Source organism: Mustelus asterias, unplaced genomic scaffold (genome assembly GCF_964213995.1).
Source record: "Mustelus asterias unplaced genomic scaffold, sMusAst1.hap1.1 HAP1_SCAFFOLD_35, whole genome shotgun sequence".
NCBI classification, from domain to species: domain Eukaryota; kingdom Metazoa; phylum Chordata; class Chondrichthyes; order Carcharhiniformes; family Triakidae; genus Mustelus; species Mustelus asterias.
The window spans coordinates 515,360-538,090 of NW_027590117.1; the positions used below are offsets into that span (position 1 = coordinate 515,360).

General features: G+C 45.6%; 2 non-coding genes across 2 annotated transcripts; one reads left to right on the forward strand and one right to left on the reverse strand.

Annotated features, from left to right (window-relative positions):
- Positions 1-16,305: 16,305 nt before the first annotated feature.
- Positions 16,306-16,377, reverse strand: trnay-gua (transfer RNA tyrosine (anticodon GUA)). Its single transcript has one exon. It is a non-coding gene; the product is annotated as a tRNA-Tyr (tRNA).
- Positions 16,378-16,603: 226 nt separating this feature from the next.
- Positions 16,604-16,685, forward strand: trnas-gcu (transfer RNA serine (anticodon GCU)). The gene has a single exon. It is a non-coding gene; the product is annotated as a tRNA-Ser (tRNA).
- Positions 16,686-22,731: the final 6,046 nt, after the last annotated feature.

Genomic DNA, 22,731 nt, shown 5'->3' on the forward strand with positions numbered 1-22,731 from the left:
GATGTTGTTGTTGCTGTTCTTGTTCTTAATACTGTGACTGTGTTTTTCACTGTCTGGCAATAAATAAATGAATGACTCATGATCGAATTGAATGGTGGAACAGAGTCAATGTGCCATGTGGTCAATGTCTGTTCTTAATTGCTGTGTTCTTGTTACTGGAAGAGACGGATCCATGGATACTGAGGGAAATAAGGGTGGAAATTGCAGAGGCAATGGGTAAATGTTTTCTCACCCAGCTAGCTATATGAATGGTGCCGGAGGACTGAAGAACTGCAAATGGTAAACACCCACTTCAGAAAAAGCTATAAGAATCAGTCCAATCAGTTCAACATCAGCAATGTGGAATATTCTCCAAATAATAACTGGAGATAAAATTAACACTCACTTGAGCTAATGTGAATTAATTAAGGAAAACCCCGACGTAATTACATAGAAACATAGAAACATAGAAAAGCTACAGCACAAACAGGCGCTTCGGCCCACAAGTTGTGCTGAACACATCCCTTCCTTCTCGACCTACCTATAACCCTCCATCCTATTAAGATCCATGTACTCATCCAGGGGTCTCTTAAAAGACCCTATTGAGTTTGCCTCCACCACCACTGACGAAAGCCGATTCCACTCGCCCACCACCCTCCGTGTGAAAAACTTACCCCTAACATCTCCCCTGTACCTACCCCCCCAGCACCCTAAACCTGTGTCCTCTCGTAGCAGCCATTTCCACCCTGGTAAAAACCTCTGAGAGTCCACCCGATCTATGCCTCTCAACATCTTATACACCTCTATTAGGTCTCCTCTCATCCTTCGTCTCTCCAAGGAGAAAAGACCGAGCTCCCTCAGCCTATCCTCATAAGGCATGCCACTCAATCCAGGCAACATCCTTGTAAATCTCCTCAGCACCCTTTCAATCTTTTCCACATCCTTCCTATAGTGAGGCGACCAGAATTGAGCACAGTACTCCAAGTGGGGTCTGACGAGTGTCTTATATAGCTGCATCATTATGCCTGGACTCCTGAACTCAATCCCTCGATTGATAAAGGCCCACACACCATATGCCTTCTTAACGACTTCCTCCCCCTGCGAATGGTGAATCGCATTTCATGAAATTGCTCGGTATTTTCATGAGGGCAATGGAAAAGGCGAGTGTTCAAAACCCATTCCTGACATTGTTTGGGAGAGGCAGTGGCATCGTGGACAAGTAATCCAGAGATCTTGGGTAATGGGGACTTGCGTTCAAAAGGGCAGATGGTGAAATTTTAATTCAAGACAAATCTGCAAATAATTCTCGATTTGTAATAAAACGCCATATGGTTTACTAATGCCCTTTAGGGAAGGAAATCTGCTGGGCAGGAGGAGTGTATTTGAATCAGCAAGTCCAGAGGTAACAAAAGCATGGATGAGGGTTTCAGGTACAGGTGAGTTCAGGCATAAGACCATAAGACCATAAGACATAGGAGCGGAAGTAAGGCCATTCGGCCCATCGAGTCCACTCCACCATTCAATCATGGTTGATTTCAACTCCATTTACCCGCTCTCTCCCCATAGCCCTTAATTCCTCGAGAAATCAAGAATTTATCAATTTCTGTCTTGAAGACGCTCAACGTCTCGGCCTCCACAGCCCTCTGTGGCAATGAATTCCACAGACCCACCACTCTCTGGCTGAAGAAATTTCTCCTCATCTCTGTTCTAAAGTGACTCCCTTTTATTCTAAGGCTGTGCCCCCGCGTCCTAGTCTCCCCTGTTAATGGAAACAACTTCCCTACGTCCATCCTATCTAAGCCGTTCATTATCTTGTAAGTTTCTATCAGATCTCCCCTCAACCTCCTAAACTCCAATGAATATAATCCCACGATCCTCAGACGTTCATCGTATGTCAGGCCTACCATTCCTGGGATCATCCGTGTGAATCTCCGCTGGACCCGCTCCAGTGCCAGTATGTCCTTCCTGAGGTGTGGGGCCCAAAATTGCTCACAGTACTCCAAATGGGGCCTAACCAGTGCTTTATAAAGCCTCAGAAGTACATCCCTGCTTTTGTATTCCAAGCCTCTTGAGATAAATGACAACATTACATTTGCTTTCTTAATTACGGACTCAACCTGCAAGTTTACCTTTAGAGAATCCTGGACTAGGACTCCCAAGTCCCTTTGCACTTTAGCATTATGAATTTTGTCACCGTTTAGAAAATAGTCCATGCCTCTATTCTTTTTTCCAAAGTGTACAACCTCGCACTTGCCCACGTTGAATTTCATCAGCCACTTCTTGGACCACTCTCCTAAACTGTCTAAATCTTTCTGCAGCCTCCCCACCTCCTCAATACTACCTGCCCCTCCACCTATCTTTGTATCATCGGCAAACTTGGCCAGAATGCTCCCAGTCCCGTCATCTAGATCGTTAATATATAAAGAGAACAGCTGTGGCCCCAACACTGAACCCTGCGGGACACCACTTGTCACCGGTTGCCATTCTGAGAAAGAACCTTTTATCCCAACTCTCTGCCTTCTGTCTGACAGCCAATCGTCAATCCATGTTAGTACCTTGCCTCGAATACCATGGGCCCTTATTTTACTCAGCAGTCTCCCGTGAGGCACCTTGTCAAAGGCCTTTTGGAAGTCAAGATAGATAACATCCATTGGCTCTCCTTGGTCTAACCTATTTGTTATCTCTTCAAAGAACTCTAACAGGTTTGTCAGGCACGACCTCCCCTTACTAAATCCATGCTGACTTGTCTTAATCCGACCCTGCACTTCCAAGAATTTAGAAATCTCATCCTTAACGATGGATTCTAGAATTTTGCCAACAACTGAGGTTAGGCTAATTGGCCTATAATTTTCCATCTTTTTTCTTATTAACAACATTATCAACAACGTGTGAAGTGACACAGCTGGAAATAGGTGATCTTGGTGGAGAAACAGATATGTGGTCCGAATCTAATTCCGGGTGTAATGATGTGCCAGGGACGAGGGAGAGTGATGGAATCATTAACTGGGAATGGAATTTGTGGTGGGATCTTTGCTCTTCCAGATATTATTTGGGGAATTCTCCGCTTATCTGGTACAGGATATCGGATAAGCAGTCGAATTATTTATTAAGAGGGATTGGTTCTGAGTGGTGATGGTGAGCATGAACTGGGTGTTGTCAGCATACATGTGAGAACGAGCACTGTTCTTCAGATAATGCCACTGAGGGGTAAGGTGTAGAAAAAAGAGGGAGCCAAGGATAGATCCTAGGGGGATTCGGAAGGTAACAACACAGGAGGGAGAAGAGAAACCATTGCGGGTGATATTGTGCCTCTGACGAGAAAGATAAGAATAGGACGAGGCGAGTGCAGTCTTCCCCAGCTGGACAACCCGCGTCATCCCTCTCCACACCTTTGACATGGTTGGCTGCACCATCATGCTCCAATATATTTCCACTGTCAGGTCACTGTTCACAGCAGATGAAGATGTTAATGTACCTGACAACCTGAGGAAACGAATGAGGAAGGAGCGGCTGGGCCTCAGTGAGCGAGTGTAGAGAAGGGTGGAGTCCTGAATCATCATCATCTCGGGTGAGATCAGGCCATTCTGCCCAGTCAGGAACACCCAGACTGACTGTCAGAGAGAGAGAGAGTCTGTAATTAGAACCAAACAGTGAGAGAGATCCATTCAGAGAAACCAACCATCACCCCCAAAGCACAGGACAGGAATATCCCAGTTTCTTTCCTTGGCCTCTGCAATGTGAAATGCACTAACCCGGTGTGGCACTGAGACCAACACACAGAGCACAGGAAGATCCCAGTCTCTGTGCTGATTGGTCTGACTCCACGGGGTTTGCAGCGCCGCCACTGCCTAGACTGGGCAACTGCAGCGTGACATGTTTACATAGGAAGCTGCCGTTGGAAGCACTCAGCTGCGGAGTTGCAGCCAGGCGGAACGGAATCTCCGCTGCCAAAACCCTTCGCGCATCTGGAGTTCCACTGCTGACTCAGGATCCAGACATTGTCGCCAGGTGTCTGATGGGCCCAGAGTAATCCCCGTCCTCTGTCCAATCACAGAAGCCGACCTGTCACCGACAGCGAACGAAACCAATCAGAAATTGAGACATTCTTGTCATTCAGTCAACGCTGTGCGCTGATTGATCCTGATCACCCAATCGGTGAGCTCAGTCTGTCTGAAATGTGCGCGAACAATGGAAATGACGCTTCATAACGGCCAGGAGCAGAGCGATCTGCTCCGCTCAACACCCGCCCACTATACGATTGACATCTATTTGAGCCAATTGAAGAACGCCGTTGTAACACACATACCAATCGGATTGCGGTGCTGTTGTTCGACTCCAGCAGCGTCTCTCCCAAATCAGCGTCATTGCGTCATACCGCATGTTGCGATCTGCGGCTGAACCCTCTGAGAAATCAGACAGCTGGAGGCGGGTAAATAATTCATAAGCGGAACCGTTATGAGAATTACCGTTGGACAACCATAATTCTCTTATGGCTGTAAAAGCAACAACAGGATTGGTGAAAGTCAGAGCGTGGGTGAAGTAGAACTTGAGGGAAAGAAGAGAGGAAATAAATGGAGGAAACGCGATAGAAATGGAAGATGAGGAAAGCATGATCGAGGCAGTGAGGTTTAGAGAATGAATTCTGGAGCTGAGTCCCAGAGAACTGGAAGCACGGCCATCACTGGTGGAGTGAATCGAATCAGGGATGCTCAGGAGGCCAAAACTGGAGGAGTTCCGATATCTCAGTGGGGTGTTGGGCTGGAAATGAGAAAAAGGGTGAAAGAACTGAGGCAATTGAGGGACTTGGAAACACGGGTAAGAATTTTAAAATGCAGGCATTGCTTAACCACGAGTCGGTGTTTGTCAGTAAGCACAGAGTGAATGGGTTAACGGTATTTGGAGTGAAATCTAAAATGTGAAATGGATAGTAAAACGGAGGAGATAGTCATCCACTTCAGCAAGCAGAGTGGAGGACATGCCTCCGTCTACATCAACTGTGATGAAGTGGAAATGGTCGAGTGCTTCAAATTTCTAGGTGTTCAGGTCAGCAACAACCTGTCCTGCTCACTACATGCTGATGCTATTGCTCAGAAAGCCCACCAACACCTCTACTTTATCAGGATTCTTCGGAAATTTGGCATGTCCGGTACGATTCTCACCAGTTTTTTCCTATGCACCATAGAAAACACCCTTTCTGGATGTATCTCAGCTTGCTATGGCTTCTGCTCTGACAAAGATCACAAAAAACAACGAAGGGTTGCGAACGGAGGCCAGTGCATCACGTAAAATAGCCTCCCATCCATTAATTCCATCCACAATTCCTCAGCAAAGCAGCCAGCATCACCACACACACCGACACACAATCTTCCACGTTTTTCATTTAGGAAAAAGGTACTAACTAAACTTACCAGCTGACTTTACAGCAACATGGGATTTAGAGTTGAATTTCCCTACTTCTGATTATTCGAGCCTGCTGTTCCATTGCGACAGATTATGGCAGACCTCTCCCTGGGCTCAAGAATAGCGTTTCCCCTGCTGCCATCGGGCTTGTGAGTGGACATACCGTTTATTAGCTTGATCTTTCCCTGCACCCTAGCTATGACTGTAACTCTATATTCTACACCCTCCCCTTTCCTTCTCCCCTATGTACTCTAAGAATGGTATACTTTATCTGTATAGTGTGCAAGAAACAATACTTTTCACTGTATCTCAATACATGAGACAATAATGAATCAAATCAAATCAAATGGTCAAAACTCACCGAGTTCAACGGAAACAGACAGGGAATAAAGAGCAGAGAACGGGATATAAATGATAAATTAGGAACTGAGTGACACCAAGCTTCAGTGTGAGAGCCTGTAGACTTCAGGTGGGGAGGATAGAGTTCAGTAGTTATCAGATGCAGAGAGAGAACAAGGAAAGATTGCTATGCATTCCAACAGAGTGAGGATATAGGAGAGGCAAACTGTCAGACGGTGTATTGAGGCTGTAGGAGGGACAAGAGAGGGATAGGCTATAGGATTCCTAGGGTGTTTGCCAGGGTAGATGCAGAGAGTTTGCTTCTCCTTATGGAAGAGTCGAGGACCAGATGGCATAATCTCACATAAAGGCGCTGCCCAGTTAAAAAATAGGCATTTAGCAATTTCTTCTCTCAGACATTTGCGAACCTGTTGAATTTTTACCACAGGAAGCTGTAGAGGCTGGGTCAGTAAACATGCTTAAAGCTGAGGTAGACAGATATTTTGATCATACCGGATCTATCATGGTCTCACGAAGGTGGAGCAGATACGGCGGGCTGGACGATCATCTGTTCCCAAGTCTTCTGGTTTTATGAAATCATTTTTTCTTCATTTATTGGCTGAACTGCCGATTCTGGAAAAATAGAATCTGCCACGAGGGCCGCAAATGAAGCTGGCGTCTGCTTTGAAGCTTCTGAAACCATATGTTTTCATGGTGGCAAACTCCGGCCCAAAGCTGGTGTCCTGTTTTGAATCGATCATCAGCTCGAATTTCTCCTGCGGTTAGGAATATGAAAACATGGAATAGTGCTGGACTCTTCACCACACAAATCTGACTCGAAATTTCATTCGTGAATTCCAAAACAAATCATTGATTCGCCCTGAATAAGGGAACGTGTCACTGACAAGGATGAGATTCAAAGAGACTCGTGCAGAGCACAATGGACCAGTCGTCCATTGCCTTAACCACTCAGCCACCTCATCAGGAAATGCTTTACCAAACCAGCTGTTAACACCCTTCAAAAATCTGAAAGAAGGTTGGCTTTCACACAGGTCCTGACTCCGCAGCCAGATGTGAAATGTTGGAAATGTAGTTTCTGTCAGTAAATTCCATTTCCATCACAGCAGCTCAGGGGTTGTTATGAATGAACTGATGTGAAACACTTCAACACCATATCCAACATCTTTCCACACATTGCAAATAAAACACCGCGGAAAGACTGAAAGATACAATCGTTTGATGTAAAGGCAATTAATTTGGAATGTAACCAAACATTTGGTGGTCGGCTTACTCTTCAGCCAGTGCAGTCCATGTAATGTATGGACATACAGTTTGCTGTTCGGGAAGGAATTCCAGGACAGCGAGCCAGCCACAGAAACGGGAGATATTTCCTGGTCAGGGTGGGCTTGAAGTAGAACTTGCAGATGGCCATTGTTTTACAGTATCTGCTGCCCTTGGGCATCCAAGTGAAAGAGTTCGTAGGTTGGATGGTGTCTAGTCAAGGGTAACAACAGACAATCTCAGGAAAGGGATTTGAATGCACGCCTCCAGAGAAAACTGCGACCTGATTACAGCGCCTTAGACCAGTCGACCACCGTGACACACTTGGTAATGGATATACACTCTCCACACAAACTGTTTTGAATTCCATTTTCATCTTTGTTTTTCTGTTGTTCCCACCAAAATGAATCACTTCATTCTTCAACTGCCACATGTTCTCCCATTCCGCCAACTTCCCCACACACTCTGACATACAATCTTCCACGAGTTCGACTGGAATTTCTGCAGCTCTTTTCACAACCACAGGACCTCCCAAACCATTTTACTGACAATAAAGTATTTTGAAATGTCGTCACTGTCCAACTGCTGAACTTTTGAACTGTTTGTTCAAAAACGTCAGAAATTCCCATATGGGAAATGGGATGGGAAATAAATGCTGGAGGTGTGGCTCTAAGGTGCAACGGCTGGCATGTTGAACTTCGAATTATTGTCTGATAAGAGATTCAAAGGTTGTGTGTTCGAATCCCGGCGGGTCTTCCTTTCCATAAAGTTTGAAAAAGTAGGAACAGGTTTTTCAATGTTCTCTGAAAAGTGAACTGCCGGCCCGAGCTTCATTCTGTTGAAGGCAACTCCAATCATTCCCCACTTTCCCATCAGAACAACTTCACAGAAATAAACTCATCACAATCTCAGAACAACCATTCAGCACAAAAATCAAATCTTTCCAAAATGTTGACCAGAGTCAGTCTGCTCACTCCTCGGGCAGATTGCAAACTGGACATTTACATCAGCGGGTACCTGCTCAATAGATTTTCCAGACTCCTTGTGACAGACAGCTCGAAAGAAGGATGATGTGAATCTACACCACTGAACGTAAAGACCGACACGTTCATCATAGATGTAATGAGCAGCTCCTGTTGCAGCTTTCGATCAGACAGTGGAGGATTATCGTCGGCGCTCTGTCAGGCAGCTTGTTCCTTCAGAAAGCTTTCCAACTGGACACATGGAATGAGCGGCTGTGCGAAGGCGAATGGTTCAGAGCGAGATGCTTCACTGACCAGACTGGAGGAATTGAAACATTTGGATGAAATATATCTCAGATACAATGTACCAGAAAATGACAGATAGGGAATAAATCTAACATTCACCGATAGCTCCACTGACAATGTATCCTGTCAAGTTCAGAATGTCTCTGACACTCTCACACAGTACTAATGACTAACAGAGACCAGAGACTTGAAAATCGAGCTGGCGAGGAATTTGGCCACACTGTCACAGGTGAAGTTTGGACACAGCGTTTGATCGGCTTGAGGAGTGAATAGTAGAGCACCATTCAATATACCCATCTTTCTAATCCTATGAGAAAGACGAGTTGGCAATTTCAGCAATTATTTGAAAAACAAGTTCCATCAGCGAATGCAGACAGGCAGGAGGAAATACCTGTAACTCAATGCTCAGACAATGTGTGAAAGGACCTGTGTGTTCCGATGGTCAGTGTTCTGTGTGAAGCTGGGAGGGGTTTGATTTTTCCTATTTATCTGCAATCCTTCAGTTAGTTCTTTGTGGAGCTGTTTCTGTGTGCGTTTCCGAGTCAGGGATGTTGGGAATGATCTTTAGTTTTCTGAATGTTACCGACCAAATTCCTGTCTGCTTCTCAGAAGGAACGCTCAGGGAGCTGAGGCCATGTTTCTGAGTGAACACCCACTCAAGCTTTCCCTGCAGCCGAGACCATGTTCCCAGGAGCAGGCTGAGGGTAAGAGAGTGGGTTTTCTGACTGTAATTAATTATTTATTTTTTCAGTTAATTTTGGGTTTAAAATCGGAGGTTTCTTTCAAAACCGGAAGTCGGGCCAGGAGAGGTCAGGGGAAGTTTTTGGAGGGTTTAAAAGTGCACCAAAGTATACAGCGGGCAGCATCGTAGCGGGCAGCAGAGTGAGTGGGAAGTTGAGTGAGCTGTCAGGGCTTTGGCTCACAGGGCTTGGACGAGCAGGGGTGAGTTTTTGTTTCCTTACACTCTTATTAACTTTTCACTGTCTTACTTGACATAAAGTGTCCAGTATGAGTGTGAAACCAGTGTGCTGTTCCCAGTGTAGGATGTGGGAGGTCCTGGAGGCATCTGGCCTCCCGGACATCCACATCTGTGAGGGGTGTGTCGAGCTGCGGTTTCTGAGGGACCGTGTTAGGGAGCTGGAACTGCAGCTCGAGGATCTTAGGCTGATGAGGGAGAATGAGGAGGTGATAGACAAGAGCTATCATCAGGTGGTCACACCAGGGCCACGGGAGGAGGCCAAGTGGGTGACGGCCAGGAAGGGTAAGGCTAGGGTGGTTGAGAGCACCCCGGTGGATTTGCCCCTGCACAACAAGTACTCCTGCTTGAGTACTGCTGGGGGGGACAGCCCACCTGGGGGAAGCAGCAGTGGCCGTGTCTCCGCAGTGGAGTCCAGCCCTGTAACTCAGAGGGCTAAGGAAAAGAGGAGGAAGGCGGCATTAATCGGGGACTCGATGGTGAAGGGGACAGACAGGCGTTTCTGCGGAGGTAGGCGGGATTCTCGCATGGTGGTCTGCCTCCCTGGGGCCGGGATCCAGGATGTCGCTAGTCGCGTCCCGGAAATCCTGAGGTGGGAGGGAGAGGAGCCTGAGGTAGCGGTACATATTGGTACCGCTGATGTGGGTAGGAAGGGAGAAGGGGTCATGAAAAGGGAGTACAGGGAATTAGGGAGACAGCTGAGAAAGAGGAAAGCAAAGGTAGTAATCTCAGGATTACTGCTTGTGCCACGGGAAGGTGAGGGCAGGAATGGAGTGAGGTGGAGGATGAATGTGTGGCTGAGGGACTGGTGCAGGGGGCAGGGATTCAGGTTCCTGGACCATTGGGACCTCTTTAGGGGCAGGGGTGATCTGTATACAAAAAATGGGTGGAACTTGAATCACACGGGGACCAATATCCTGGCCGGTAGGTTGGCTAAGGCTACTGGGGAGAATTTAAACTAGATAGGTTGGGGGGAGGGGAGCTAGAAGAGTTGACCGGGATCAAGGAACTAATTGATGGGGGGGAGGATGCAGGGGTAAGGGGAATTACAAAATTAATGGTAGAGGAGAGGGTGCAAGTGAATGAAGGTGGTAATTCAGATAAGGGAGTAGAGGGAGAGGGTGTTCGCGACTCATCAAAGCGGGTCCAGATAAAAGCTGGAATAAGGACACTTTGCCTGAATGCACGAAGCATTCGGAACAAGGTAAATGAGTTGATGGTGCAAATCAGCACAAGTGGGTACGATCTAGTGGCCATTACAGAAACGTGGCTGAAAGGTGACCAGGACTGGGAGATGAATATCCAGGGGTATCAGGCGTTTTGGAAGAATAGACAGGAAGGAAAAGGTGGTGGGGTCGCGCTATTAATAAGAGATAATATCAGGGTAGTACTGAGGGATGACATAGGCTCTGAGGAACAAAACGTGGAATCGTTATGGGTAGAGATGAGGAATAGTAGAGGGAGAAAGACACTAGTAGGTGTGGTATATAGGCCCCCAAATAATAATGTTGAGGTAGGGAGGGCTATAAACAAGCAGATAAGGGATGCGTGTAAAAACGGAACGGCAATAATCATGGGGGACTTCAACATGCACATTGACTGGCAGACTCAAGTCGGTAAGGGTGGAATGGAGGAAGAGTTCTTAGAATGCTGTCGGGATAGTTTCCTTGAACAGCATGTTACGGAACCGATGAGGGAACGAGCTATTTTGGATCTGGTATTGTGTAACGAGGTAGGTAGAATTAAGGATCTTATTGTGAAGGACCCTCTTGGGTCTAGTGACCACAATATGGTCGAATTTCTGATTCAGATGGAAGAGGAGAAAGTTTGGTCCCAAACCAGTGTCCTCTGTTTGAACAGAGGGAAATATGATCGGATGAGGGATGAATTGGCTAAGGTAGACTGGGAGAGCAGGCTGGCAGGTAGGATAGCTGCGGAACAGTGGAGGATTGTAAAGGAGATCCTTTTCAGTTCTCAGCAAAAATATATTCCAGCAAAAAACAAGGATTGTAAGAAAAGGGAGAACCAGCCGTGGATAACGAAGGAAATAAAGGAGAGTATTAAAATAAAAACAGCTGCGTACAGAGTGGCCAAAAATAGTGGAGAAACAAGTGATTGGGAAAAATTTAAGAAACAACAAAGAGAGACTAAGAAAGCGATAAAGAAAGGAAGGATAGACTATGAAGCTAGGCTAGCAATTAATATAAAAAATGATAGTAAAAGTTTTTATAAATATATAAAAAGGAATAGAGTGGCTAGAGTGAATGTTGGACCCTTGGAGGACGAGAGGGGGGAGTTAATAGTGGGAAATGAGGATATGGCTGAGTCTTTAAATACGTTTTTTGTGTCGGTCTTCACGGTGGAGGACACAAATAGTTTGCCAAATATTAACGATAGAGGGTTGGCAGCAGGAGAAATACTTAATACAATTAATGTTACCAGAGAGGCAGTGCTGGGTAGACTAATGGGACTGAAGGTGGACAAGTCCCCGGGTCCGGATGGAATGCATCCCAAGGTATTGAAAGAAATGTCAGAGGTAATAGTGGATGCGTTAGTGATTATTTATCAAAACTCGTTGCATTCTGGGGTAGTGCCGGTTGATTGGAAAACGGCTAATGTTACGCCGCTGTTCAAAAAAGGAAGGAGACAAAAGGCGGGTAACTATAGGCCGGTCAGCTTAACGTCTGTAGTAGGGAAAATGCTGGAATCCATTATTAAAGAGGAGATAGCAGGGCATCTGGATAGAAATGGTTCGATCAATCAGACGCAGCATGGATTCATGAGGGGAAAGTCGTGCTTGACGAACATGTTGGATTTTGATGAAGATGTGACTAGGGCGGTTGATGGAGGAGAACCGGTGGATGCGGTGCTTTTGGATTTCCAAAAGGCGTTTGATAAGGTGCACTTTGGAGGAAATAATAACAAATGGGATTACTATCTCAATGGAAACAAATTAAAACATGCTACCGTGCAAAGGGACCTGGGGGTCCTTGTGCATGAGACGCAAAAGCCCAGTCTGCAGGTACAACAGGTGATCAAGAAGGCAAATGGGATGTTGGCCTATATTGCGAAGGGCATAGAATATAAAAGCAGGGATGTCTTGATACACCTGTACAGGGCATTGGTGAGGCCGCAGCTGGAATACTGTGTGCAGTATTGGTCCCCTTATATGAGGAAGGATATATTGGCATTGGAGGGAGTGCAGAGAAGGTTCACCAGGTTGATACCGGAGATGAGGGGTTTGGATTATGAGGAGAGGCTGAGGAGATTGGGTTTGTACTCGTTGGAGTTTAGAAGGATGAGGGGGGATCTTATGGAGACTTATAAGATAACGCGGGGGCTGGATAGGGTGGAGGCGGAGAGATTCATTCCACTTAGTAAGGAAGTTAAAACTGGAGGACACAGCCTCAAAATAAAGGGGGGTCGGTTTAAGACAGAGTTGAGGAGGAACTTCTTCTCCCAGAGGGTGGTGAATCTCTGGAATTCTCTGCCCACTGAGGTGGTGGAGGCTACCTCGCTGAATATGTTTAAAGCGCGGATGGATGGATTCCTGATCGGTAAGGGAATTAAGGGTTATGGGGATCAGGCGGGTAAGTGGTACTGATCCACGTCAGATCAGCCATGATCTTATTGAATGGCGGGGCAGGCTCGAGGGGCTAGATGGCCTACTCCTGCTCCTATTTCTTATGTTCTTATAAGACATCGGAGCAGAATTAGGCCACTCGGCCGATCGAGTCTGCTCCGCCATTCAATCATGGCTGATATTTTTCTCATCCCCATTCTCCTGCCTTTTCCCCAAAACCCCAGATCCCCTAATTAATCACGAACCTATCTATCTCTGTCTTAAAGACACTCAATGACCTGGCCTCCACAGCCTTCTGCGGCAAAGAGTTTCACAGATTCACTACTATCTGGATGAAGAAATTCCTCCTCATCCCTGTTTTAAAGGATCGTCCCTTTCGCCTGAGGTTGTTCCCTCTGGTTCTAGTTTTGCAGTTTGCAGTTTACAATTTGCAGTTTTTCCTACCAGTGGAAACATCCTCTCCACGTCCACTCTATTCAGGCCTCGCAGTATCCTGTAAGTTTCAAGAAGGTCCCCCCTCATCCTTCTAAACTCCAGCGAGCACAGACCCAGAGTCCTCAACCGTTCCTCATACGACAAGCTCTTCATTCCAGGGATCATTCTTGTGAACATCCTCTGGACCCTTTCCAAGGCCAGCACATCCTTAGATATGGGGGCCAAAACTGCTCACAATACTCCAAATGGGGTCTGACCAGAGCATTATACAGCCTCAGAAGTACATCCCTGTTCTTGTATTCTGGCCCTCTCGACATGAATGCTAACATTGCATTTGCCTCCCTAACTGCCGACAGAACCTGCATGTTAACCTTAAGAGGATCTTGAACAATGACTCCCAAGTCCCTTTGTGTTTCTGATTTCCTAAGCATTTTCCCATTTAGAAAATGGTCTATGCCTCCATTCCTCCTTCCAAAGTGCATAACCTCACTTTTACACAACTCAATGACTGAAGAGAAATTTTGCCTTTAAAATGAAGAGGGTGCAGGTTGAACAATTTCCTGTCCTTCCTTTGAAAATCTCCAGAGTAAGTTGCTGGGTGACAGGTGCAGTATTGCAGTGAGGAAAATGGAAAAGAGAATTGGGGCAACGTCACAACCTTGTTTGGCTGCAGACTTCACTGAACGGGGTTTGTGTTGTTTCACTTGGTGAGTGTCACTGACTGCATGTGATTGTGGAGTAGGCAGAGGATGGTGACACATGTCAGTGAGCAGCCAAGTCTTAGGATAATGGCGAGAGAGTCATGCAGTACAGAAGAGGCGCCTCAGCTCACCAAATCTGCACCGACAATCCTACATTAAACCTGCACCAATCCTACCCTCCAGCACTGGGCCCATGGTCCTGAACGTTATGACATTTCAAGTGTTCATCCACATGCTTTGAAAACTTAGTGACATTTTCCCGCCTCTACTACCTTCCCAGGGATTGCAATCCAAGAGTATCACCAAGCATTGGGTGTAAAAAATATTTCCCTCAAATCCCTTCTAAACTTCCTGCCCCTCACCTTAAAATTCTGCCCTTGTTATCAATCCTGAAACTGAGAAGAACATCTGCTTCCTATCCACAATGTCCATAACCTTCATAATCTTATACACCTCAATCAAGTCTCCCCTCAGCCTTCTCTGCTCCAAAGAAAACAACCCGAGCCTATGAAATCTCCCTTCTCGTCAACATCCTGGTGAATGGCATGAGTACCCTCTCCAGTACAATCCTATCCTTCCTATAGTGATTTGACCAGAACTGCAATCAGTACTTAAACTGTGGCCTCACCAATGTTTTGTGCAGCTCCAACATTGCCTTGCTGCTCTTATAATCATACACTCATGCTCCATTCCTGACGCTCCATGTATCTTCACGACTCACAGAGTTAAAGGCTTTTTCGACGTCGAAAAGTATTACGCACGTTGCTGGAGCTTTCCCTTGTATTTTCGGGGATCTGGGAATCTTTGGGTCATCTTACAATGGAATGAAAAATAATATTGTCACTATATTTATTCACATGGTGCTCACGTCAGCTGAGGCGTACGTGAGCTGACCGCATGGCCTGACGTCGGTATTTCTGACGATGATATCAGAAGTTTCCACGTTCGAGTCTTGCCGCGGCCGCTTTATACCGAAATCTGGTGGAACTTCCTGGGAACCGAGTTTTTTCGCGTCATATGAAGTCTACTTTTTCTTCCAAACGTTGCAGGGCTCTTTCTCACAATACATTTCCTTGTTATTTTGTCAATTAAACTCCCACTCATGCTAATAATTTTACCTCCGAACAATTCCACAATATCTGTTTGTTCTGGATAAATTATTGATGTTCCCAACTGGCACAAAATGCTTTGTTTCGATCGGTTTCATGAAATTCTGTGAAGGAAATTCTCATCTCCTCGGAAGAGGATTAATAATGATCTAAATGAACTGCTTTTGTTTCCAGGGATGAAAGGTTATGTCGCTGGGCTGGTAATCCAGTAACCCGCACTAATCTTTGGGGACACGGAGTAAATCCCACCGCGGCAGCTGGTGAAATTTAAATTCACTGATTTGACACATGGAAACATGGATAGAAAACAGCAACAGGAGTAGGCCATTCAGCCAATCTAAGTCTGGAATTGAAAGCAAGTCTCTGTAATGGTGGCCTTGTAATTTCCGTCGATTGTTTTCCACAGACAACATATAGAACAACTGAAAACATGTCACACAACAGGAAACACCTTTACAGACCAGAGAAAACTTCTCCTCAAGAAGGATCATATATATACAACCGGGAACATATATTTACATAACAGGGAAGAATTTGACACAACCACAGTGAAGATCTGTCAACGTCAGATCACAGTTCCACAACAGAGAGAAGAGTTACATGTCATTGTCCAGCCAGGGTGCGCTTCCCAAAACGCGGGTCTTATTTGAAATAAAAATGCAATGAACAGCTTCCTCTCTCCAGCGCACCAGGAATAGGCAGGAACCGGAAGACATTCCGGAGCAGAGTGGCATCGCGGAAGCGTGCTGGGCCTATAACCCAGAGGCCGCTGGATTGAAACCATTCTCTTGCTGTCATATTCTCACTCACTCACGTCAAATGAAACATTCGGCTGCTGCCCAATTTTCTCAACCACCTGGTCGAAAACAGATTGTGATAACTGAAGTTACCAGTCTCGTTACCCTTACTCTTTGCCTCAGTTGGCTGGACAGCCTTTTCAGCTAAAAGCTCGGGATCAATCCTTGTATCAATTGAGATTGTTCATGAAGGCCCCGGCTTCTCAGCCTTGCTCCTCGCCTGAGGTGCGACTCCTTCGTTTAAATCACCACCAATTATCTATCCCCTTTGATGACCACGACAAACACTTGGGACTGTGTACCTTGCTTTCACTTTACAAGCAATGTACGAATCACATCCCTGACACATTGTTCAAACATAAAAGTACTGAGCATGCGAACCGGAAGTATCCATAAAATTTAACTCCTTCCGTAGTTTTGAGATCTGTCGTTTTCCATGAGCCTGACGTGATTTGAACACACGACTTTCTGATCTACAGTCAGACGCGCTACCGTTGCGCCACAAGCTCACAGTGTTGGCTGCTCTTTTACATCTGGGATATGTTCGGTGAATTCAAAACTCAAACAGGGAATTGACTTCCTCTTTTCTTGCTCGGGATTTACATCGAATGAAACAGTAACAGCGAACCAAAATTAACGAGAAGGTAGAAACACAACATTATCCTGCAGGAGAAATGTGTTCTTGGTGCCATGTGTTAAAATCACAAGAGGTGATTAGAAACGTTGGCATTGCATGACGAGGTGGCCGAGTGGTTAAGGCGATGGACTGCTAATCCATTGTGCTCTGCACGCGTGGGTTCGAATCCCATCCTCGTCGGTGGTGCGTTTTCTCTTTATTGAGTGTGAACTGATGATTGGTTGGTATTTTGAGATTCACGGAACCAAGATGAAGGTTGGACACAGAGTTGGACAGGCTTGATGGGTGGATTTTCCAACTCAAATCCATATTCCAGATTCCTAATCCAATGAGAAGCTCGATCTGGCATCGATTCAAATCAGGACACTAGCTTTGGGCGGGAGATTGGCACCACGAGAACATGTGGTTTCAGAATCCCCAAAGTCGACTCCAGCTTCATTTGCGGCCCGAGTGGCAGATTTTGTCTTTCGGGAATCGGCAGGTCAGTCTTTAAAATTCGTGCCGGATTAGCTGGATTGGCCCTGCTAAATTGCCCTAAATTGTGAGGGGAAGTAGCACGGTAAATATGTGAGGTTCCGGGGATGCGGCCTGCGTCGGATTGTTGTCGGTGCAGCTCGATGGGCCGAATGTCCTTCTTCTGCACTGTGGGGATTCTATGAAGTTCGAGGCGGCAGTTTTACTTCTCTGAGAACATTGATACACCAGTTCCTTATTTCTACAAACTTTATCTAAAAAGCCGACTCCGATGAGATTCTGACCCACAACTTTTGAATATCTCAGCAGACAATGTTGAGAAGTTCAACATGTCATTCCTTGCGCCACAGAGCCACAGCTGCAGCATTTATTCCCCATTCCCATATGGGAATTTCTGACGTCGTTGAACAAACAGTTCAAAAGTTGAGCAATTGTATAGTTTCAAAAATACTTCATTGTCATTAAAATATTTTGGGACGTCCTGTGGTTGTGAAATGAGCTCCAAAAATTTCAGTAGAACTCCGATAGGACACAGACAGGTTGGTCAAATGGGAGGACATGTGGCAGATGAAGAATGAAGTGATTCCTTTTGGTGGGAAAAACACAAAGAGACAACATGAAAGAAAGGGTATAATTACAAAACGAGTCGCAGGAACCGCGGGAAATGGGTGGGCATTTTTATAAATCATTGAAGGTGGCAGGACAGGTTGGAAGTGCCGTTAATAAAGCGGACAGTACCCATGGCTTTATAACCAAAAGCAAGGACCTGATAACAATTTACTGCAAAGAAAATGCTGATTAGCTATTTAGATAGCACTTTAGGTATTCTCAGCCTTGCCTCTCGACTGAGGTATGGTAATCCTGAGACTAAATCATCACCAGTAGACCCTCCCTGTTGAGATGGGGATCAGCGGATGGTCATTTGGGACTATGCTGACTTTACCTTTATATCTGTGTCATATTCAGACTGTGTTTTTCATTATCTGCTGCTGTGTGAGGGTTGGGATCTTTCTTATTCTGTCATGGAACTGTGCGTGTACAAGCGATTTGTTCTGACAGTCAGCTCCGGGTACTGTAATTTAGTTTTGAATTCATTCCGTGTTTGCAATGTCTAGGATTGTAATCGAGTTGATGGATCACCTCATTTTGAATCTCCGATGTATTTTTTTCAGCGTCGCTGACACGGCCAATATTTTGTTTTTATTCATTCATGGGGCTTGGGCGTCACTGGCTGGGCAGCATTTATTGCCCAAACCTAGCTACCGAGGGCAGTTGAGATGTAATCACACTGCTGTGGCTCTGGAGTCACATTTAGGCCAGACTGGGCAAGGGCGGCAGATGTTGTTCCCTGAAGGGCATTAGTTTACAATATAAGTTTTTCCGACGATGGTCAGTAATTTCATGGTCATCAGTAGATTCTTGATTACAGATATTTTTTATTGAATTCAAATTTCACCAGCTGCAATGGCCCCAGAATATTAACTGAGTTTCTGGATTAATATTCCAGCAATGATACCACAAAACCATCGCCTCCAAATTTTCCTCAAACCAAATGCTTTGGTAGGTCAACTCCAAGAGTAGCTCAGGGTGAACTACATTGCTGTGTGTCGGAAGTCACATGTAGGCCAGACCAAGAAACCCTTCCCCATAGAACATTACAGAATCAGTTTTTCTTTACGACAATCGATTCAAGGTCATTAATCCAGATATTTTTATAGATTTCGAATTTCACCTTGTGTGTGTGTGTGCACTTGTGTGCGCTTGTGTGTGTGTGTGTGTGTGTGTGTGTGTGTGTGTGTGTGTGTGTGTGTATGTGTGTGCGCGAGAGAGAGATTGACTCATTATCAGGCTGTTCGTGAGTGTGCATCAATCCCTTATTTTCCCTCAGAAGCACAGTGCTGCTCCTGCGCTTGTCAAATCCTATGAAAAAACACTTCTACCCCTGTGACCCTGGTGGGCGGGTGGGGTTGGGAAGAGGTTTGACGGCAATGCCTCAGGATGCTGAGTGTGATAACAGCCGATTTTAAAGCATGTGTGTCAGAAGGTGAAGAGTGAATTTGTCTGTGAGAAGATCAGAACAGCCGTGTCTGGAGCTGTGTTCGAGAGACAGGTTTTGGGTTGCCAGTAAATGAACTCCTGAAATGAAGGCACAAAATGAGAAACAGGAAATGCTGGAAATATTCAGCAGTTCTGAAAGCAGCTGTGGAGGGATATTCCTGTTGCCAGGATGTAACTCTCCAATTGGATAGAAGGGGATAGATAGAGTGAACGTTCAAAGACTATTTCGTCGGGTGGATGGAGCTATTACAAGGGGGCATAACTATAGGGTTCATGCTGGGAGATATATGAAGGTTATCAGAGGTAGGTTCTTTACGCAGAAAGTGGTCGGGGTGTGGAATGGACTGCCTGCAGTGATAGTGGAGTCAGACACTTTAGGAACATTTAAGCGGTTATTGGATAGGCACATGGAGCACACCAGGATGATAGTGAGTGGGATAGCTTGATCTTGGTTTCATATAAAGCTCGACGCAACATCGTGGGCCGAAGGGCCTGTTCTGTGCTGTAATGTTCTATGTTCTATGTTCACGTTGCTCAGATTTTACAATCTCAAAATCTTCGTCTCAGGAACAGGTAGGACGGGAATTGGATCTTTGTTGATTTGAGCAAACAGAGCAATGCAGCAATAAGAAGCTCTCCCCACCCCCCCCCCTCCCGCCCCCACTCCCCGCCGGCTTCGGGAAGGATGGGACTCAGATACGGGCCCCTGGCTGGGGTTGAAAAATGGAAAAGCAGATCGAGTTTTAAATGAGATGACAATGAATATGCAATTCAAATCGACTTGTGCAGATTCGGTTGTCTAACAAGGGAGTCAGGCTGGCCAAGCAGTTTAAGGCGCTGCCTTAAGGTCGCTGTCTCCTCTAGCGGCGTGAGTTCAAATTCCACGCCTGGTATTGCTTTTTCCTCCTACGCCAGGGACCATCCAAACCCGCGAAATCTCCCACCTGGAAGCACAAGGGCAGCAGATGCACAGAAAAAACGACCATCTGCAAGTCCCACTCCGATAGACACACACCATCCTGACTTGGAAATATATTGCCGTTTCTGTGGCTGGCTCACAATCCTGGAACTCCCTGTCCGAAAGGAGTGCAGTGGCTCAATAATGAATTCACTCTCAAATTCTGGGAGATAATTAATTCTGGACAATAAATGCTTCACGGGCCAGCGACACACATGTTCCGTATAAATGAAGTTCTGAAGAAATCATCTCTTGTCACAGGAGGAGCACATCTGAATTCAGAGCAGAAAATTGGGTGTGTGAATCACATCCTGAACATGGCTACTTTTATATCAGATGTGTATCTGAATACAGTAAATGGAACCCAGCTCACGATAGGCCGCTCAATGTTCAGCCGAGTGGTTTCACTGAGTGATGTGTGTGATATTCTCTGATGTACAATGTCGGGGGGGGGGGGGGCGGGGGCGGGGAGGACAGATTTGAAAAGTTTACAGGGAAATTGGTGCAGTCTCGATTGGCCACTGTAGGGATTCTGTATTTTTTTGACTTATGATTCTATACCCAACCCATTACATCTGTGGAGAGAGAAACAGGTCGGTCTAGTGAAAGGTCAAGATTTGAAATGTGAGCTATCTCTATTTTCACAGATACTCCCACAGCTGAAATTTATTTCCGACATTCCATTGTAGTGCGATTAAATCTCTTTCAAGTGATCTCTGCTATCGCACAAGGCCAAGTATCACTTTCTTGCAAGTTAATATTGTTTTTCACTTTCCAGTAGGTTTTCTGCAGAGATACAAAATAACCACATTTCGATACTTCCCGCAAATATCTCTGCTGTTTATTTAGAGGATACAGGAATTTTCATCAGCTCCCGCTTGAAGTAAACTATTTAATCTGCAACAAACTCACTGCTGTAAATGCTACAAACACAGCATTCCCCCTTTCTCTTCGTGAATTTCTAACACAGTCAGTTTGCCTGAGAATCATAGAATCACCACAGTACCGAAGGAGAACGTTCTGCCCTTTGAATCTGTACCGACTATCCGATAGAGCATTCCACACAGGCCTTATCCCCAGAGCGCCATGCATCCACCCCGCCAATCTACTTACCTCCACATCTTGGGAAACGGAGGGGCAATCTTGCATGGCCAATCCACCCAACCTGCACATCTTTAGACTGTGGGAGGAGGTCAGAGCACCTGGTTTCCTGAGGTAACTTTCCTGGGTGTCTGCATCTTGAGCAACAGTACAGACGTTTAACACAATCTAGGATAAAGCATCTAATTTCATTGTCTTCCCATCCACACACATTCACTCCCTGCACCACGGACGCACAATGGCAGCAGTGTGCACCATCGCCACGTTGCACTGCAGAAATTCGCCAAAGGTTCCTTTGACAGCACCTTCCAACACTCACTACCACTCTCGACTGGAAGAGTAAGCGCAGCGCATACATCGGAACAACACCAGCTCTTTGCAGGACACTATTATGTATTGATTATTTATATTTATTTATAAATTGTTTGTTTGAGTGTGTTCCTTAATCTTCTTTACGTTTCGTTTAGTGTAAAAAAGCTAAATATCTAATTGAACAGGATGTTACTGTAACTAACCGAACTGGCGAACGTTGTGCCAAACTTTATTAAAGAAAAACAGGATTTGCGATTTATTCTCAAATCCGTGGTTTCTCTGGGAACCGAGTAAACAACGTGGAGAGATGGCAGAGCAAAAAATGTTGCCGCAGCTTCCCCTCTCTGAAACACATCAATGTAGCAGCAACTTGTTTGATTTGATTTGGTTTGATTTATTATTGTCATGTGTATCAACATAAAGTGAAAAGTATTGTTTCTTGCGCGCTATACAAACAAAACATACCGTTCATAGCGAAGGAAATGAGAGAGTGCAGAATGTAGTGTTGGAGTCATAGCTTGGGTGTAGAGAAAGGTCAACTTAATGCAAGGTAAGTCCATTCAAAAGTCTGACAGCAGCAGGGAAGAATCTGTTCTTGAGTCGGTTGGTGCGTGACCTCAGACTTTTGTATCTTTTTTCCGACGGAAGAAGGTGGAAGACAGAATGTCCGGGGTGTGTGGGGTCCTTAATTATGTTGGCTGCTTTGCCGAGGCAGTCGGAAGTGTAGCCAGAGTCAATGGATGGGAGGCTGGTTTGCGTGATGGATTGGTCTACATTCACGACCGTTTGTAGTTCCTTGTGGCCTTGGGCAGAACAGGAGCCATACCAAGCTGTGATACAACCAGAAAGAATGCTTTCTATCTTGCATCTGCAAAAGTTGGTGAGAGTCGTAGCTGACATGCCAAATGTCCTTATTCTTCTGAGAAAGTAGAGGTGTGGGGGGACCAGGACAGGTTGTCGGTTATCTGGACACCTAAGAATTTGCAGCTCTGAACCTACTGCCCACCTGATTCAGAGTGAGAGTTTGCTGGGATTCGAATCTATAACGTTTAACGGCTGACTATCATGTAGAAGTCCAACGCACTATCCATTGTGCCACAGTCCTCTCCGCACAGAGCTGAATTTAGAAGCTCATGTATGGATTTTTGACAATGTAGAAACTCTCCCTAAGTCCAACAATCTCGTAGTTACAACATCGAGAACTGTGAAGAGGAACTTCATTGATTACAAGTCGTATCGGGACATCTTATGTCTGTTAAAAGAGCTGTGCAAATACACATATTTGTGTCCTCTATAAACGATATCTGTCCAACACAGAATGCT